Raw genomic sequence first — 14160 nt, forward strand, 5'->3', positions numbered from 1 at the left:
CACCAGGTATCTGTCTCAGTGAGACCCTTTTGGAGGATGTCTGTTTCAGCTGGAGAGTCAGCTATAGCCACTAGTTTGCAGTCGTCTGCGAACTTGGTCAGCCATAGTCCTCCTGTGCTTGCCTGTACCTCTGAGAAGCATATGCCAAACAGGAGGGGTCCTAGGACTGAGCCCTGGAGAATGCCACTTGTAACTGGTTTAGAGTCAGACCTAGCTCCTGCAACTCTTACCATGTGGGTTCTGTCCGTGAGCCAGTTGGCAACCCATCTTGTGATGCAGGGGTTTATCTTCAGGTTGGTGAACTTGTCTATAATACCTGAGTGGAGAATGGTGTCAAAGGCCTTTGCGAGGTCTACGTAAGCTGTGTGGACCACCTTTCCCTCATCTCTTGCTTTGGTAACTATCTCAAAGAGGTCCACCAGGTTCAGGAGGCATGATCTACCCTTAACAAAGCTGAACTGGGTAGGGACCAGTGTTTGGAGGTTTCCAATGTCTCTCTTAATGAGATCCATGATGATGCGCTCCATAGCTTTGCAGACCAAGCTAGTCAAGCTTATAGGGTGATAGTTCCCGGGTTCTGTTGTAGCTCCACCTTTATGGAGTGGAATAACCATTGCTGTGCGCCACTCTGTGGTCATGTAGCCTGTGGAGAGGCTGAGTTTAAACAGTTTGTTTAGGTGAGGGGTTAATTCATCTTTGAGCTCATGTAGGTCGCAGCCTGGGTCACCATCCAGTCTCATTGATGCTGTGTTTTTGGCTTTGGAGAGGGCTGTTTTAACCTGAGTGTCTTTGATTTCAGGGGCACCTCATTCTTCTGGTATAGTTATGGGCCCTTTTGGGAGTGAGGGGGGGGGGTGAAGTTTGCACTCAACCTGTCTGCTAGGATGTTGGCTATATCGGTTGGTTCAGTGTATTTTGTGCCATTCTGCACTAATTCCGAGCAGATCTGAGAATTGCCACTTAGATTTTTGACATAGCTAAAGAATGCCTTGTGGTTATCTTTGGAGTCCATGGCAATTTTTCTTTCAAAGCTAGCCTTGGATGATTTTATGAGGGAATGTAGTTTCTTGCTGATACTGATCAGGGATGTCTTCCCTTCTTGGGATTTCACTCTTTTCTGTACTACTTTCCTCCTTCTATTGCATAGCTTGTTTATGGCAGGGATCCACCAGACTGGTTTCCTTTTCTTGGAGGAGTGAGTCTTGGTTTTGTTTGGGATAGCATAATCCATGCATTCTTGTAGGTACCCATAGAGTGCATTAGTAAAGGGTTTTGCAGCTTGGACAGCACTATCCTTTAGCATGGGGGCTTTGAAACTTCCCACCTCGGTCATCATAAGTAATGTGAAGTTTGCTTTTGAAAAGTTTTTCACGGTGATTTCTTTGACCGGGGGTGGTGGCAGAACGTGGATATCCAGAGTGATTAGTTTATGGTCAGATCTAAACAGTGAGGGGTTGACCTCTGGTGTGGAACACCGGTCGCCCATGTTGGTGATAACCAGGTCCAATATGTTGTCACCTCTGGTGGGGGTGTTGACCAGTTGATCGAGGGTGTTTGAGTTTATAAATTCTAGAAAATGTTGGGCAAGGGAGTTTGTACTTGAGTAGTTCTCCCAGTTAATGTTTGGGTAATTGAAATCACCCAATATCAGGGTGTTTGATAGGACCTTTATGTTTCCCAGTGTTTCCAGGAATGCGGAGTTGGGGTCCTGGGACATGGTAGGTGATCTGTAGCAAGCTATAATTTGAATAGCAGTTTTGCCCATTGTTAGTTGCATGTGGATGATCTGTGAAGCATCGTGCTGTGCCACTAACCTGGAGGTGTGGGTATCCTTGCTGAATATGGATACTCCCCCACCTTTTGTATTTCGGTCCAGGTTTTGTGGCCAAAATGTATGGTATGAGTTGTAGCCTAGTAGTGCTGGAGTACTCTATGGAGCCTTAAACCAGGTTTCTGTTACTGCACATATATCGATTTTCTCCATACTGAGGAGTGCCTCGAGTGCATGCATTTTGAGGTTTAGACTTCTGGCATTGAGTAGCATTCTCCATACTGACAAAACACCAAACCAAGGATTAATAAATGCACCAGCAGTTTGAGTCTAGGAAGCAACCAGAACAATACCAAGTGAATGAATAAATCAATAAAGCCACGAATTTTGACCTAGGTTTCGTCTTTAATCCGACTTCATCAGAACACAACTTAACACAAATAAAAAGACATCTTTATATACACACTTAAGAATGACATCATCACCAATCAACTGAATAATAACTTAATTGACACAATCAACATAATTCAATCAATTTAAAGGCCAGCATACATAGTAAAAATCACAACCCCAAACCTTAACCAACATTGAAGCATTTAAAACCTTTTAAAACTTAGAAAAATTATTTTAGGTGGGCAACGAGTTCATCTTACAGGACAGCTTTCGATATGAAGGACAATTTGACTTTTGAGGAGCATAAATTATTGGATGCGTTGGTAAACGATACTTCTATAAGATTTATGAAGCCCGATAAAGGAAATGGTTTAGTACTCATAGACAGGGTAGATTATGTAAATAGTATTATGGCATTATTGGCAACGGATACTTATGAAGACGTTAGTCTTAATGAATTAAATATAGCCTATAGAAAGGTTAACTTATATATTGAGGACCTACTTTGGCAAGGACACATTAATGAGGATGAATACAGGTATCTGACTAATGATTACCCAGTGGTGAGTGGGATATTTGGAGTACCCAAGATCCACAAGGGTTTGAACAACTTGGCATTTAGGCCAATTGTTGATGGCAAACACAGTAAAACCTGTTTCATAAGTAAATTTCTTGATCATGAGTTACAAAAGGGTTTAAAGGTGTTTAATTACATCTCAAAAGATTCGTGGTCATTTTTGGAGAGGTTAAATGGTGTCAAATTTACTAATGACACCATTATGGTAACGATTGATGTTGTCAATTTGTTTTCAGTCATTCCTACCACAACAGGACTAGAATGGTTGGAGGTTCAACTGTTGAAAACTGGTTTATTTGATCAGGACAGAATCAACTTGTTGGTGGGTTTAATGGAAGTTGTGCTGACAAATAACTTCATTCAGTTTGAGGGTGGTTATTTTAAGCAGACAACTGGGGTAGCGATGGGGGCGGCATGCGCCCCAGTATATGCCAATTATGTAATGGCATATTGGGAGCAGGAATTCCTTTTTACTAGTAGATTTAAGCCCCACATTAGTTTTTACACCCGCTTCCTAGATGATTTGTTTATCATTTGGGAAGGTGGAAATGATATGTTTGGAGAATTTATTAATTTTGTCAACAATTCTGTTGATTTCCTGAAATTTACCTATAATATGAGTAAAGTGGAAATTGATTATTTGGATGTAAATTTGGTCTTTGATTCGGTTGATTCTAGATTAGTATCTACTATTCACAGAAAAGCCACTTTCTCCAACTCATACCTGAGTTATTCAAGTTGTCATCCTGACCATCAGAAGAAGGCAATCGTTAAAGGGCAGATAGTCAGGGCGGCGAGAATGACAAGTTTGGACGTTGATTTCATCAAAGAGCTTGATTTCATCAAGTCGATGTTTATTAGGCGGGGTTATCCATTGACATTGTGTGATTGTATAGCTGATGAAGTTAAAGCCAAAAGGGCTAATGGTGTTTATTGGGCTTTATTGTATGGAAAGCAATATATTAGATACGAGCAAGCTGAGGGCAATACTGTTCCCATGCGTGAAATCATTCTTAGGAATGAGGATACTGGTGCACAGGTTGGTGATGACCATCCATTATACTTCATCACCACTTTTTCCTTTGATGCTCCCTATATTGTTGATATTATTATCAACAATTGGAAAGTTTTGAAAATGGATCATATGGTTAGTGGGAAATTGGGGAGACCACCTAAATGTGTATATAGGAAGGGATTTTCTTTTAAGCAATTATTGGAAAAGAGTGACACTACATATTCTGTTACTTATAGGAATAAGGGTAACTTTAAATGCGGTAGATGTAGTGTTTGTCACCTGATTAATGTGACGGGTGCCGTATTTAAGATAGCTGGAATCACCGTTAGGGTGGGTGCCCATTTTGATTGTTACAGCACAAGTGTCGTATACGCAGCTATGTGCACACAGTGTCCAGCATTCTACATTGGGAAGACCTGCAGGGCATTAAGAGATCGTATTATCGAACATCAGTCTGATATTAGGCTTAAGAAAAAGACCAATGCCCTGTATAGGCATATTGACACTAATAGTGGGCATCATTTTAAGTTTTGTGTGGTCCAGCAGATCCTGGTGGATAAGCTTGGAAGAAAATTGGATGTGCACTTAGATATAGCTGAGATGAAATGGCAGTGGTTACTTAATGCACTTGAATTTCCAGGCATCAACGATTGCATTTCTATTATGCCCATTTTAAAATTAAAAAATATATTGGGGTGAAATAGCTTACACTTATATTGGATACATCAAAATACGGCATGTACAAGCTTAACAAATAGATGGACTTTTGTTTTTTTCCTGATTATTCTTTATTTTAGAATGCAGCTTTTTAGTCCTATTTGGTAAATAATTTTTAATCCTTAATTTTTCATAATTTTTCTAAGTTTTAAAAGGTTTTAAATGCTTCAATGTTGGTTAAGGTTTGGGGTTGTGATTTTTACTATGTATGCTGGCCTTTAAATTGATTGAATTATGTTGATTGTGTCAATTAAGTTATTATTCAGTTGATTGGTGATGATGTCATTCTTAAGTGTGTATATAAAGATGTCTTTTTATTTGTGTTAAGTTGTGTTCTGATGAAGTCGGATTAAAGACGAAACCTAGGTCAAAATTCGTGGCTTTATTGATTTATTCATTCACTTGGTATTGTTCTGGTTGCTTCCTAGACTCAAACTGCTGGTGCATTTATTAATCATTGAGTAGCATTACCCTAATTATTTGTTACTTGTGCTATTTACGTCAGTGGGTTTGTCTTTTGAGCTTTGCCAAAAAAGGCACTATGGGGGTGGCAAGAGCCTAGGCCAGTATTCAAAAGCCTGAGGGTGACAGGTGCAAGCCATCTCTAGTGAAGCAGCGTGGCTTGTCGAGCATGTCATCACAGGCTGACAGACACTGGATCCCCTTTGAATGACACCAGAAGCTTAGCCAATTGTTGAAATTGATAATGTTTTCTCTATACTGTAGTATCATTCTTGGTGAAGGCAGAATGCTACTCAGGGTCAGGTTCATACTGGCCTGGGCTATGTGATCAGAGAACTCCTCCATGTCTCTTTTCATGTAGTCCAGGGAGGTACGGCTCAGGTCATTCACACCAACCTGGACAATGACAGAGTCATATTTGTACTTGTTCTGGAGTGACCTGAGTGCTTGTGTTATGTGGCGGATCCTGGCACCCAACAGGCAGCTAACAGTAACCTTCTTCTTTTTCAGCCTATTGAGTGGGACGTCAGTGTGCCTGAATATAGAGTCACCTATTACTAGTGTGCCTTAAGGGCTGTGATTGTGTGGCACACTGGTTTTGTGAAGTATGTGTTTCATGGTTTGTGTTGGGGGGTGGAGGTTGCTTGGATGTCTGCTTTTGAGGTCTCTGTTGCTTTTGCAGATTTTTATTTAGAGCCTCCGAGTATGTTTTCATGTATTTATTTGGGTTTTTTGCCGGTGCTAGTTTCATAGGTCTATGTGAGAGTGGTGGTGTGATGCAAGTAATTCCCTTCTCCTCTTGACTGCCTGGTCCAGTCTTCGGTTGAGAGAGCTTAGCCTCCAGTTTGGCTGTATAATTGCATCTTTTGCATGTTTAGTGTTTGGTGGAAGTAGGAGAGGGTTGTCTGTGTACATGAGGCAATTGTAACATTGCCTCAAAATGCCCAGATTCACCAGTTGGATCGGTGAGTACACCTGAAACTGCCCTTTGGACATGCCTGGATAGGTACAGTGAATTGTTTTACTGATTGGCTGATATGGTGGAATAGAGACCCTTGTTCTTCTCTACAGTATAGGGGGGGGGGGGCTCTAGTGCTAAGGTTTATTAGTGCTTGATATGAGTTTTGAGCAAGTGCCGGTATGAGAAGTGAATGGTTTGAGTGCTTATGTTGAAAGTTTGTCTAGATCCAAGAGAAAAATTGAAGAGTACACTTTCTGGAGCCAGGAATAGCTATACCCTAGCTAACCAGCGCTGCCCGGCGCACAAAACCGCACAAATGCTGGTTTTATAGCAGGGAAATGAAAGAGATAGAAATTAGCTCAAAATAGCCAATAAACTACTAATTTCAAGGGTGAAGCTACTCCTCCAGGAACAGATAGGCTGCTCAAAGCTCCCTCTCTCACAGTGAACAGAGAAACTTCCTTCTATCCAAGTAAGGTATGGGCAAACACAGAAACTTGTAACACAGCCTTGAATTCAGCACTATCCTGAAAACTGGACTATATTAGCTTAGAAAGGTGGGAAAACATGTTTTTTTTTTTTTTTTTCAGAAAATAAAGCAGATACAATCAAAAAAATACTTTAAATGCACAGAAATGGCTATCACACCTGAGTGTGTAGCCTACAACAGTTAAACAGGTAATTTAAACACAAAAATGACTTTGTTAAAGGGCAGGCAGTAAAACAAGTAGAATATGTAGCTGAAACAGGCTTTTTAAATCACAGAAACTCTAGAAAATTGGCATTTTAGGCGGAATTAGCTAAAGGCAGCAAGAAAATGCAGAAAAATTATACTTAATCACTCCAAAGTCTCTCTTTTGTCTCTCTGCTGCTGTAGAACTCTGCAGGGCACCAGGCAGGAGCTTGTGAGCTGTATACTATACCAGTGGTCTTAGATGATGTAATATGAAAAGAATGTTTCAGGGCAGAGACTCATGTGTCTATAACATTATTTTTTTCTTAAGGTTTAAGAACACACATGCATTTGTTAGTCAAGCTTACACAAAAAAAAAAACAATGCTGGTTGATTGGAATTTTGTATGATGTGGTGCATTGCAGAAGAGGGTGGTGTCAGTACACTGCATGATGGTAGCTTGCTTTGTAACTGAATCAGGCTTGTTTATAAAAAGTCTGTAAATTTGATACAGGGTCCAAATACTGCACCCATCACTGCCATTCCCCCCACTCTCTAAACTGGCCTGACCTTCCTAATTAGCTGAAATTCATACAACTCACCACTGATCACAGACTCGTATTTCAACCCTCCATCTGCCCCTCTCTTTCATTTAACTTAACCCCTTACCTCACCAGTCGTACTCTTAGATCTGAAAACCAAAACCTCCTTAAAATCTATAAACTCCTACACCCTCCTAGCCATTTACTTCTATCACACTCCTTAGCTAAATTATGGAACCTCCCCCCCGCTTTACTCACAACCACTGTAATTTCAAATCTCTCCTCCAGTCTTACCTTACCTCAGACTGGGACTATTCCTGCTCCTTTTCCACCTAAATTACACTGTCATCTCTTTCAAACTTCCCTTCAAGATCATCTACTATCACCCCTGATCACTAACATTATTGTTCGAGCAAACACTAAACTTGTATAAACACGTTATGACTTGTACTTTTAATTATATTCTCTGTATTACTTTTGACTGTCTTTAGTTTAACATTTGTGTTTTTAAACATATACTCCCTAATTTTGTATTTGTATTTTAAATTGTATATTTATGCTTTTGTATACTGTATATTCCATATTGCACTTATGTTATATTCTGTTAATGGCTTTTGGAGCTTTTCTCCCCAGGCCTCCACTGAAAATGGGCTCTACTTGGCCTAGTGGACTTCCCCGCTCATCAAACTGGAAATAAATAAAAATAGAAGAAAACAAGAATCAAAGCTTGGGAGACGGAACTGAAATGAATGTTGAGAAGTTGTGGTACCATTTTACAGCCTCTTGTCTGTTGGTAAGGTAGCTACTGAACCAGGATGGAGTAGGGTGGGAGAGGCCTAGTGAGGAGAGTTCAGGTAGTGCTTTAGGATGAGAGGCAGTGTTAAATGCTTTTATGAGTCAAGGAAGATCGATGTCACTAACTGACCTGCATTGCTATAGGACTTATTATACTGGTGAAATATGGAAGGGCAGTTGTGGTGTTATGACTTTAATAAAAGCTGTGTTGGGTGTGTGAGAGGAGGGCATTGGCAGTCAGGTGCTATATGAGTTGAATGTGAAGACATTTCTCTACAATTTTTGATAGAGATATTATTGCAGAAGGTGTGTAGTTAGAGAATTCAGTTAAAATTCTACCTTTATGTATGGGTAGCTAGAAAATATTTCCCAGAGGCTTGGTATATGGTACTCAGTAATAGAATGGATAGTGTGTAGGCAATTACGTCTGCCATCATTTTGATGTTTTCACCGGGAAGGTTATCTACAGCAAGACCAGTGGGTTTTAGAATTTGTTAATGTGTTTTTAGTGGTGAGGTAGGGACAGATTTTATAGAGAAGGATGTGTTGAGGTCATTTAGCTGAGCAGCTGATGAGGGAATAAAGAGGTGATTAAATTTGTTAGGAATTAAAACTGAATGAAGTGGTTGTTGATCTGGACATCAATGTCATCAGTGGTATTAGATGATGCAATTTATATGGCTGTTTGACTGGAGGGTTGTGAGGCCCAAAAGACCTTTGGGTTGTGTTGATGGTTTTCCTGGAGGATAGTAAATAAGTTGTTTTTGTCTCTTTTAATAATAAATTTCATACAGCTTCTAAAATGTTGAAGTTTTGCCCATTTGTTTTGTAACCATTCTTGCCATGCTTTGTTCTAGCATGCATACGTTGTTTGTTTTTTTTTTTTTGTAAATCAACATGCTGGGTTAGACTTTCTCCTTATTGTTGGGGTGGGAGCTAAAACATTGAATATATTCAGAAATATTTTGTTACATTCAGTGCTTCCTCTGAAGTCATTTTTAAGAGCTTCTGTAAGTACTGTTTGTTTACTGTTCATCTTTGACAGGGGTATAAAATGATGTAGTCAAGAAGAGTGAAATTATGTTAACTGAAGAGATGGTACATTAAACAAATTTGGAAAAAGATTCTAATAGTTCTCTATATATTTTTGTTATTTGTTTATGTTTCTGTTAACTTTGTAATTTCCTTGTGAATAATCAATCTTCAGCATAAAACTAAAAAGTCAGTTGTACAGACTGCTGTTATTATTTTGAGCTGAGTAAGTTGCTTCCACTTCAAAGGAATATGATCATGAGTAAAGTTGCTTTCTACCCTGCATGTTCTCAGTCTACATGCACGAAGGAAATTGTTCTGTCTGAGCTGATTTCCCCTAAACATACAGGAATACAATCCTCTCTGAGTAAAATGCTGTTAAACTGACCTGGATTATTAAATACTTTCAACTTGTATAGAATCTTCACCAGAAACATAAAAAGCCTTTGTGCCCATACAGGGATTTGCACTAATTTCTTTTGGTGAGATTTTTCAACAAAGCTAAAAACATACACATGCTGAAATTGCAGCTATTGTGTTCTGCTCAGTATTGAAAAAATAATTGAAAAGTAGTTTTCCTGAGACTTACTACAGCTTCTCAAGAAAAAAATGTAGCCAATGATCACCATTTGCTAATCCTCCAAAACACATATCTGTTACTGCCCAGCACCTTTTCAGCCTATAACAATAAATGTCTTCATAATAACCCAAACATCTACCTTCGCTATGAAAAATGTAGAATGGAAGGCATTGTGTTTGCTTATTTTGCAACACGTACGAGATCTGCAGCCAGAGAAGACTAGTCCCAAATTCAGTGGGACAGGATATTGTCCTAAGATCTAACAGGAAACTCATAAAAAACATCCATGTACTGAGATGATGTTTATGACAACTGTCAGGAAAAAAGAGAAATTTTGGCTATTCCTAGAGCTTCCCTGAAGACCCACTTATGTAAATTTTACAACTGGATGTTTGGTATGGACAGACCATTAAGGCTACAGATCTCTGATTTAATACATATTTTTGAATTGTAGTTAGAAATTCATGTGAATATGGTAAGCAAAAGTGTAAAAATCTTAGCTACATACAAAATTAAAAGGGAGCCATCTAGCAGCGTAAGAAAATAAATATTCCAGAGTGATCATAAGCTTTTTGAAAGTTAGATGTTTGAGTAGAATGATTTTGTTAACTGAAATTCGTACCCGCAAGTCAGGCTTGCATGCAGCAACGGATCATAATAAGCCTTCCCCTAAGTATGTTTATTTGCCATCAAACAAAAAAAAGTTGCTATATGAGTCATGTTGTATTAAATGCATTACATAAATGCATATGGTAAAATGCTGCATACAGCTGCTGACAGCAACACTATACTTGATAAAAACTGGTAAGGCTAACCAAGACTGTGCACAAAGGCTTTGCATACAATACCCCACTCAGGCATTATAGACAAGCTCACTAAATTAGGTATAACCCCTTTTAGCATCCACTGGATAGCCAACTGCCTCAGTGGTAGGACCCAGGAGGTCAAAATAGGTGATGCCATCTCTTCCAAGAGGTCAGTCACTTGTGAAGATCCCCGGGGATTTGTACTGGGCCTGATCCTTTTTGGCATCTATTTCTCTGAAATGGAAGCAAATTCTGAAGGTTTATGGCTGAATCATTTTGCAGATGATTGCAAATTTACAGACTGGAGTTACCATCACTCCTCTGCAGACACTAGTATTCTTCAAGAAGGCATATCTCTTATTAACAAATAGGGTTAAAGCCATGGTCTTAAACTCAATGCTAAGAAATGCATAATTATACCCTTTGTGAAGTCAACCATCCCTGCTAATTACCATGTTGATAATACTTCCCTAAAAGTAGACCTAGTGGTCAGGGATGTGAGTGGGCACATAGACAATATGTTGCGTAACTTATAAGTAAGAGCATGCATCTAGGTCCATATAGGTCATTATCCCAATGTACTCTGCCCTTATCATACCAATCATAGAGTGCAATGCTACTTTTTGTATATACCTGACCAGGCAGCCACAGCAACTAGAATGACCTCAGAGGTTCCTTATAAAAAGAATACAAGGCATAACAAACATGCCTTATGCAGTGTGCCTTAAAGCCCTTTCCCTCTACTTATTCTCCTATATATTGCTCAGGGGTGATTTATCTCTGGCTTGCAAGGCATCTGCAAACTCCACACATATAAATCTCCTGCATATTTGTAAGCCATACAGTACCAACAATACGTGGTCTAGGGACCCAAATTTTGCCTGTGACTTAAACAGAACATGCTGGAGAGAGAGATATGTGTCCCAGAGACTGCTCCTCCTATGGAACAGGTTTCACATCCATGCAAAGTTGAGTTTGCTTATTACCCAATTTAAGTGCCACCTAGGCCAGTGGAGGGGAAATAGAGTAAATTTGCACTGCGCCTAGTACTCGTGTCTCTTATGGTCAGAGGTAGCTTATAAATGCCTTGCCCTCAATGTCATATCTAAATATAGGACATCATTATTCATTCAGGAAAACTTGGCTAGGCTTAGAAAAGCTCACCAGGTCATTAGCCTAAGTAACAATCTATGAATCTGTGAAAAAGGCTGCACCTGAAAGTATGCTTATGGAATGAGATAATGCTATGCTTTTAACTACTACAACTACACATTCTGCTTTTCATCACTGTGATCTTAATATGTTTATTAAATGTAATTTTGTTTTTGAAGAAAAATAACTGCAAGATTTGTTGGCATAGTTCCATTAATTTCATCACAATATGGTTTTAAGCATAAAGCAACTACTAAACAAAAAATTGAAGAAATAAATGCAGATGGAGGCAAAAGATAATGCCATATAATGCAGATGGAAATACAAACCCTTCCATACAAAGTTTTGTACCTAGTCACTCTAGCGTCTAGCAAAAAATATGAGATGGTAATTGACAAAAATGGCAAAAGCAAAATGTCTACTATTGTGCCTTGGCAAAATACTCCAGTAGTTAAAACAATAAAATAAATCAGTACAGAGAATGACTCAGAATGGCCATTAGTTAAGAATACGCTACAGTGAATAGATGCTAAAACTAAGGAAGAGGTAGGTGTAATGCAAACTGAATTTAAAGAGAATGTGGAACACAGAGTCTTATGCTTCTCCCTGATACACCAAAGCAGAGAGACTGTCAAATACAGACCAGGAGTCTATGAGTAAAGAAAGTAAACACAAGAGTTATAACACATACACATTGTGAAGCTTGGCAAAAGCTGAAGTTTCTGTAGTAAATATGGTTGGTGTAGCTCAGGCATATGCAACATGTCCTAAAGTCAAAACAAATAAGATTATTTTAATGTCTCAGAAACTAGAAGCAAAGGGATTGACAGCAAGGAATAAAGATACATTTTGAGAGCTGCCTGGCAGAACCAGATTAATCTTAAACAACAAAGAAGCCATGGCTGGTGAGAATTTAAATTTGGAACCATACGGAGAACCTAAATCACAACACCAAGTCATTAAGAAAGGTGTATAGAAATACTCAAAATCAGGGTCAGAAAAGTATCCCAAAGTGATTTGAATAGTCTCATTTTATTGGTCTCAAGACGTAAAGGTCTGGAAGGTTTTGCTATGACTTATGACTTTGCTGTGACTTATGATAAATTATATAACATTTCTAAATTTGATTCATATATTATGCTCATTTGGATGAACTGACTAAAATTTTGGATATGGCTATAGGGATTTGTCACTGTGGAACTAACCAAAGGCTACTGGCAAGGTCTACTAGCTAGTAGAAACTAAAAAAAAGAAGCATTTTCATATGAGATGGAATCATACATTACAAAGTCCTGACCTTTGGTCTCAGTGTAGCACTTGCAAAATTCCAGAGGCTGGTGGACAAAAGTCTTACAGCCAATGGCAAATATGCAACAACTTATCTGAATTATATAGTACTATTTTCTGAAGTCTGGGAAAATCAGCTTCCTGAAGTTCAAGCCATTCTATATTTTTAATACTAAGAAACATGTTGAATACTCATCTATAAAAGTGCAAGTGAGGCATAACAGAAGACCACCATTTTGGATGTGTAAGAGATCAAACGTTAGTGAAGCCTCAGGATGAGAAAAATGAAGTAGTAATCAACTGACCGATGATAAAATGCTAAGAAAAAATTCAAGCTTTTAATGCTATTCCTATTTCTACTACGATTGCTTGCCTCCCAACAAACCATTGGACATGGCCAAGGGTAAGGATAGCTTAAATGTTAAGTGGACAATTGAAAAAGCAACAAAAGACCTTAAGACAACTAAAAGAAATGAATTCAAAAACTGTTCTAATGGGTCTCATCATGCTCAAACAATTTTTAGTACACAGATGCCTCTGAGTTAGTCGGAGGTGCAACCTTGTCTTAGAACAGAAAATAGGATGAACAACTTATCTCACATATGACTAGAAAAGTCAGATTTCTGGAAGTCATTATTTGGCTATTCAGAGAGAAATACATGGACCCTCATTACCACAGAACATTATTTAATGGGCATGGAATTTCTGTTAATCACTGACCAAGCCCATTTGCAGTATTTTTACCATGAAAAAAGATTGTAAATTAAATTTGTCCATATGGGTTTTCACTTTCCAACCTTTTGATATTAAAATCCAATATAATCCAGGCTGCTGTTTTTAATGCATTTGTGTGGCCTTGGGCTCATGTCTCATCTGTCACTGCATAAACCAACATTTCTGTTGGAGGAAGGCATATGTGGCATAGTGACTGGTTGCTGCTAGCAAACAACTTTATATTTCATTGTTTCATCTACAAATAAAGTGCCTGTTGCCCTTGAGGAATAAATTGCCTAAGTTGCATTAAAAAAACAATAAGCTAGTAATATTGCAATAGGGAATGTATGGCAAACTGATAACAGGTTCATAGTTACTAGGTATCTTCACCAAAAAGGACTGCAGCACCCACCCTCTTTACAATACAGTACAGTATGAGCAATGCATCTACCTACTGTGAGAGTCAAACCCACAGCTTTCTGCATCAAAACCAAGTACACTACCTATTGTGCTATTAACAACTCATGCAGACTTGGCATAAGCAGCACTAAACTTTTGTTCCCCTGCAACTCTCAGCTTCTTGTAAAATCTACTTGACACTCAGCTGCATCTTTGAACTTTGCAGCACAAGAAATCTGGAAAAATCCAAAATTTAGGGGGGGGGGGGCAAAAGACCAAAACAT

The sequence above is a fragment of the Protopterus annectens genome, chromosome 5.part1, assembly GCF_019279795.1.
Source record: "Protopterus annectens isolate FY-2018-M chromosome 5.part1, PAN1.0, whole genome shotgun sequence".
Taxonomy (NCBI): Eukaryota; Metazoa; Chordata; order Ceratodontiformes; family Protopteridae; genus Protopterus; species Protopterus annectens.